The 6,154-nt window shown below is 36.6% G+C and overlaps 1 pseudogene; it reads left to right on the forward strand.

Moving 5' to 3' along the window:
• The first annotated feature begins 1,511 nt into the window (after window positions 1-1,511).
• Window positions 1,512-2,633, forward strand: LOC113296161 (annotated as a pseudogene).
• Window positions 2,634-6,154: the final 3,521 nt, after the last annotated feature.

Genomic DNA, 6,154 nt, shown 5'->3' on the forward strand with positions numbered 1-6,154 from the left:
TACATTATATTGTTCTAAATATCTAAAACCAAGTCCACCATCACATTTAGGATAAGATAGAGAGTTCCAAGCTAGTAAATTGACACCTCTATTATCTTTGTGACCCCACCAAAACCTTCTTTGAACTGTGTTCAACTGTTTGATTGTATGTTTTGGGATTTTAAAGTTGCTCTTGTAGTGGGCTGGGACGGAGTTTAGAATTGATTTTACCATGGTGGTTCTAGATGCTTGATTTTGAATTTTAGAGTTCCAACCTTGAAGTCTGTTCTCAAAAGCATCATTAATAGGTTGACAGGATTTGGTCTTTTTTTACTTAGTAGTATCAATAGCCCCAATTATTTATCCGAAGAACAGAGTTGTTTAACTCTTAACTTTCAGACAATGTTCAGTTTTTCATCATCTGAAACATCACATGTAATAAAAGCTGCTGACTTTGAAAAATTTATCGATTGCCCAGATAGTTCACCAAATTCTTTGAGAATGTGAAGACTATGATTAATGTTCTTTTGATCTGCGAATAGAAGATGGTTAACTGAAGGATATTTTTTAACTACCCTAATGCCTTGAAGAAGAAGATTGTCCTCTGCTTTGGTTAGACTTCTTGTGAAGAATTCCATAGCAATGATAAAGAGATAGGGGGAAAGAGGATCCTCTGTCTTAAACCTCTTGTTGGAGTATATTCTTCGCAAGAACTACCATTTAATCTGATTGAGATTGAAGTAAATGTTATTCACTATTGTATAAGTATTCTCCAGTCTTCAAAAAAACCCAGCCTTTCTAGCATTTTATCGATAAAGCTCCAATTCTAAACAGTCAAACGCTTTCGACATATCCACCAGTTTTGAAACTATTTGACCTGATTTCTTTTTTGATTTCTTCATTGAGTGAATTATTTCGTGGGCAATAATGATATTGTCATTTATGAATCTTTTAGGAACGTAAGCAGTTTGAGTTGGAGAGATGATTTTATCCGTTTCATCATGCTAACTAACAATTTAGATATAATTTTAGATACAATGTTACACTAGCCAATTGGCCTGTAATCATTGAGAGTAGCAGGATGTCTTGTTTTTGGTATTAAACAGACGGAGCTATTTGTTTATATAGATGTACAAAGGAAAAATGAATTACTTGTTCAAAGTTCAAACCGACTGAAAACCCACTTGGATCAATTGGTATTGGTTCACTGGTTAGACCGGAATCACCCGATTCAAAAAAAATCTTTAAGAATATATTTATACTGTACTTTGCCAGTCCAACCGACCGGTCCGCTCCTATCTTCTAAAGAATCTATAAACAGTTTCCTATTTTTGGGTTTATGTTAATTTAGGATTTCCTTATCCCAGACTTAATTGGTTTCCCAACTCCGATGATTTCCTTTTCCTAATCTAGTAGTTTTAGATATGATCGAAGTCTATATAAGAAGGTCTAATATGCAGCAGAGGAAGATTAATAGAAGTTATTTGCTCAGTTCTTAGCTATTTGTTATTGCACTCTTTCTTACAGAGAGAATGTCTAAACGAGGAAAGGGAAATAGTATAAATCCAGCAGGCCAAAAGAAACTGACAAACATTGCGATTGTTCGTTACACGAAGCGTTATAGGCGATTCGAGGTTGCTTGTTTTAAGAACAAAGTCCTCTCATGGCGTTCTGGAGCAGAAAAAGATATAAATGAAGTATTGTAGTCGCATACCGTCTACTCTAGCGTTTCAAAAGGAGTAATAGCTAACTCGAGAGAATTGACGTGGGATTTTGAAACAGATGACATATCAGCGATTTGCATGGAGATTTTGCAGAAGGGAGAGCTTCAAGTTGGAGGGATGGAAAGAGATACTCAGTTATCAACTCAGTTCCGGAATATTGCAACCATAGTCATGGAGAAGACGATTAATTTAGATACAAAACGTCCATATAGTGTTGGTATGATTGAGCGGCTTATGCGCGAAATCCATTTTTCTGTTGATCCGCATGACAAACCAAAGAAACAGGCCATTCAAGTTATCCGTGAGCTTCAGAAGCACTATCCCATTAAAAGAACACCAATGAGGTTAAAGCTCGTCGTACCTAAAGAGGGTTTTCCTTTTCTGATGGAAAAGCTCGACGCATGGAATGCAGAAATTGTTTCGCAAGATGAGTATGGAAATCAGCTGGTGGCATTGGTTTGTGAGATTGCGCCTAGTTTTTTCCGAGACTGTGATTCTTTGGTTAGGAATTATCATGGTAGGGTGGAAATACTTGAAGTGTCAGTGCACTTTGAGAAGGATGCCAATGTTGATAACTACGATGGTAATGAGGACGTCGTTGAACCATGTCATCACACTGCAGAGTTAGATGTTACCAAATTGAGTGAGAGATTACGAAAACAGTCGATTTCCACAGTTAATGATGGTGCTGCTGAAAAGAAGCCAAACACTGAAGTGGTCGAGGTGAAGCAAAACAAATGCAACACGTGCAATGCGTTCATATTAGGAGACATCAAGCAATACCGGGAACACTTCAAGAGCGAATGGCACAAGTCTAACGTGAGGCGAAAGACAAGGCAACTCCCTCCACTCACTGCGGAGGAATGCGCCCTGGAAGAGACGAATATGGGCGAGGACGCGAACACAAATCTGAAAGAGTATCTATTTTAAAGGAAATGTTTTTCATATCTCTACTTTGAACAATAAGACCTCTGGATGTTTCGTTGTTACGTAATGTTTTATTTGCAAAAAAAAGAAAGATATTGTGAATAGTCTATGGCAATTAAAATAAGAATAGAACCCCCGTGGCAAATGCAGTCTCCCACAACTTTGTGGTAATCCTGGCTCAAATCCCCAATTATTTGGCATATCCCTCGAAAGCCCCAGCGGCCAGTGATGTTCCATGGAGTATCTATTTTCTTGTGCAAAGAATTAAGGAAATTTCGGTAAACTTAGGCTGTGTTTGATAGGAATTAAATTCATGGAATCAGCCATCTTTTCATGGAAACAGGGTGTTTTTCGTCGTTTGGTCAAAAATCTGTTTCCATGGAATTGCAATAAAAGTGTGGTCTAAAGTATGTTTTAAACTCAATTTCATGGAATTCCATGGAAAGTCTTTCCTTGCCTCCCCAAGAAACTGATTCCATGGAATTGTTTCCTTTCGCTGTTATCAAACACAACCTTAGAAGAAATTTGTTGTTGTACCTAAAAGTGTAATTTCTGTGGCACCTACTTTGTGTCAGTTTGACATATGAGATAATCTATTTGATTTACTACACACAGTATAATGGAACACAAATGGATTCTCCTTCACATTGTGTGTTCTGTGGAATCTCAATTTGAATGAGGTAATCTATTAGTAGTGACCCTTTTTCCTTCAAAAAAAAAAGTATTTTGTAATACTCATCTGATTTACTACACACAGTATAATGAAACCTCGAAACAAGGCCAATATAGGTTAATGTTTTCCATCGTTCAATTATAACATAAATTTTATATAAACATTCTAACAAACAGTGGTTTTAAACCATATAAAAACCGCATCCTCACATAGTGGGACGCAACTCATCTAAAAATGGGGACCCTTGCTAATTTTGGGAGGATCAGAAAAATATTCAGGACCGATTCCTAGATAACACTGATCCTTTGTGGCAAGCATTGATCCCGATCATGTTTATGTCTGATTGTATTCTACACTTTCGACTAGTCTGTTGTTGTTTTCGGGTTTCTGCAGACATCCACATGCACACAAGTTAGTCCAAGAATATTCATAAGTGTCGACATAATGTTTGAACATGTATTAAACTCAAATATCGTATTGTTCGGGTATATTCATGATACTCAAGGCAAGTTCCTGGAAACTGATTTTTCAATACTAATTTTGATATCGAATTATATGCTTAACAAATCCCAAAGTTTTGCACATCTATAATTGCTACATATAAGTCAAGTACATGGATGTATGATAGCTAATCTTAGTCGTCGTACTATGAGTGAAATTGGCTATGAGTTGGAATACAATTGTATATTTTGCAAATTTTAAGGATTTGTAAAATGTGATGTTTACACCCCCGGGAAAAGTTATAAAGGCACCCGAAAAAAATTAAAAAGGCACCCCAAAATGGATGAGGGCACCCCTATTGCTGTAGGCACCCCAAGACTACATGGGGGAACATCCTTCTTCACGGGTTCAAATTGTTTTTGGGGGGAAAGTTTGTTTTAAATGCAGAAATATTAAAAAGGGATCATTATGTGGTTTGAAAGAAAACAGAGTTAAAGAGATTATCAGAATTTGGTTGTGATATATTTGGGAGTTGTGTGAGGATAAAGTGTGTTTAACAGGTTTTGAACTTGTAAGTAACATGACTGGATGATTCTCAGCTGCTGCAGACACGTGGAGAAAATAAATAAGGAAAATATTTCCCGAGAGTGGCATAATTGAGAGGATTATTCGCTTTTACTGAAGAGATTTTGGGATCTTGCGAGTATATAAAGAAGTTGTGGGAGTCATACAATGGACATAGAGAGTTTGGGGGGGAGGGGGGGAGGGTAACAGAGGTGATTGGGGAGGTCACAGAGCGTAAAAGAAGAAGTTGTAGAATTCTGCTGCTACAGCTGTGAAGAAGAACACGAAGAACAATTAACGGGAGAAGACAGTCGCATAAGGCTGTGGCTTATTCTACTGCAGAAGAAAAATGTTGTTTCTACTCTTGAAAGTTAGCCTTACAATTCACGAACCATTTCACCAACATCCCAACAGAATTTAGCAGATGCTCAAATTAAGAATTATTTTTTTAAATATGTTTAGCATTACTATGGCTCTCTTAAACACTTCTAAGACTTCATTAATCACTTAAATACTTATGTGTGTGCATCATGATTAAACTCTTAGGTGTTTTAATGAACATCAATTTTCTTATTGTTCACATGGCATATTTGTCAAACCGAACAATCATTAAACACGGTTCCGGAACCAGACCACTGTATATATTAATTTATTGTATTTTCAAGACCAAAAGTGTTTTCTTGATTCAAGACTACTGTATATACAAATGCTCTTTCAACTGGGAAATTCCATCCCTGACACTTTGTATCCTAGTTGATAGCTAGAGTAGTCCTCTATGAACCTAGCTTTCCTAGGAGAAACATAATTAGGTTTACGACTGAAAGACTTCGCTTTGGGGATTCGTGAATCCAGGTCCGAGTATCTTTACCTTGATAGTTCATGTATCTTGATCTTTGTTTTCTGTTATCGAGGTTCTTGTAATCTTTTTCAGGCAAGATAGATAGAAATCGCAAAGTTCTCTTAGTCTCAGACTTTGTGATTCCTCAAGATAGATATCTGAAAACTGTTCTTAAGTGATTTTTTGAAGATTGTTCTTGATAGGTGGTAAAAGATCCAAGCTTCTCATCTAAGTAATTTTAAGTGTTCCAGATTGTGAGGTTTGCTAGACTTGTCTATCGCAAACATATTTTCAAGCCTTGATCTTTGATCTAAAGGGAAATTAAATAAGCTTATATGTTAGAGGAAGATTGGCATCAAAAGTCTTCACTGAGGTCGAATCAACTCTTAGGCTGTCAATGACGTCACCTAAGTGAATCAATTGTGTTGAGACTTGTGAGGTTCAAGAGACGTAAGGAGCGCGACTGTAACTGAATCGCTTGGAGGGTGAATTCGGTCTCAACTACATTCCAGTCCGAAGTCTGATAGTATGCTAGTGTCTGTAGCGGCTTAATACAGTTTGGTGTTCAAATATAGACGAGGTCCCGGAGTTTTTTTACAGTTGCGGTTTCCTTGTTAACAAAACTTTTGGTGTCTTGTGTTTTTCCTTTTCCGCATTATGTTTTTTACCATTATAATAAAGTTTACGCAAGAAGTACGCATTCTATCTTAGTAGATATGTTCATACAATCTTAATCGATTACGAGACTTGTTTCTTGTATAATTCGTATTACTTGGCAGAATTCCGATTGGATTATTTGGATACGACTAAATTGATCTTGGATATTGGTTTTTGGGATCGTCTAAGTACTCTTATTAACAATCAGGTTCATGGACTCCCTTGTCTATACATACTGATTGAGAATATATAGAGATATATACTTTATATACATATATTATCAAAGATCATTATGTTGGTTTGCTTGCAATTGTATTAGATTTTGCCCATACAGGTTGTCGAACGAAAAAT

Source organism: Papaver somniferum, chromosome 7, assembly GCF_003573695.1.
Source record: "Papaver somniferum cultivar HN1 chromosome 7, ASM357369v1, whole genome shotgun sequence".
NCBI classification, from domain to species: domain Eukaryota; kingdom Viridiplantae; phylum Streptophyta; class Magnoliopsida; order Ranunculales; family Papaveraceae; genus Papaver; species Papaver somniferum.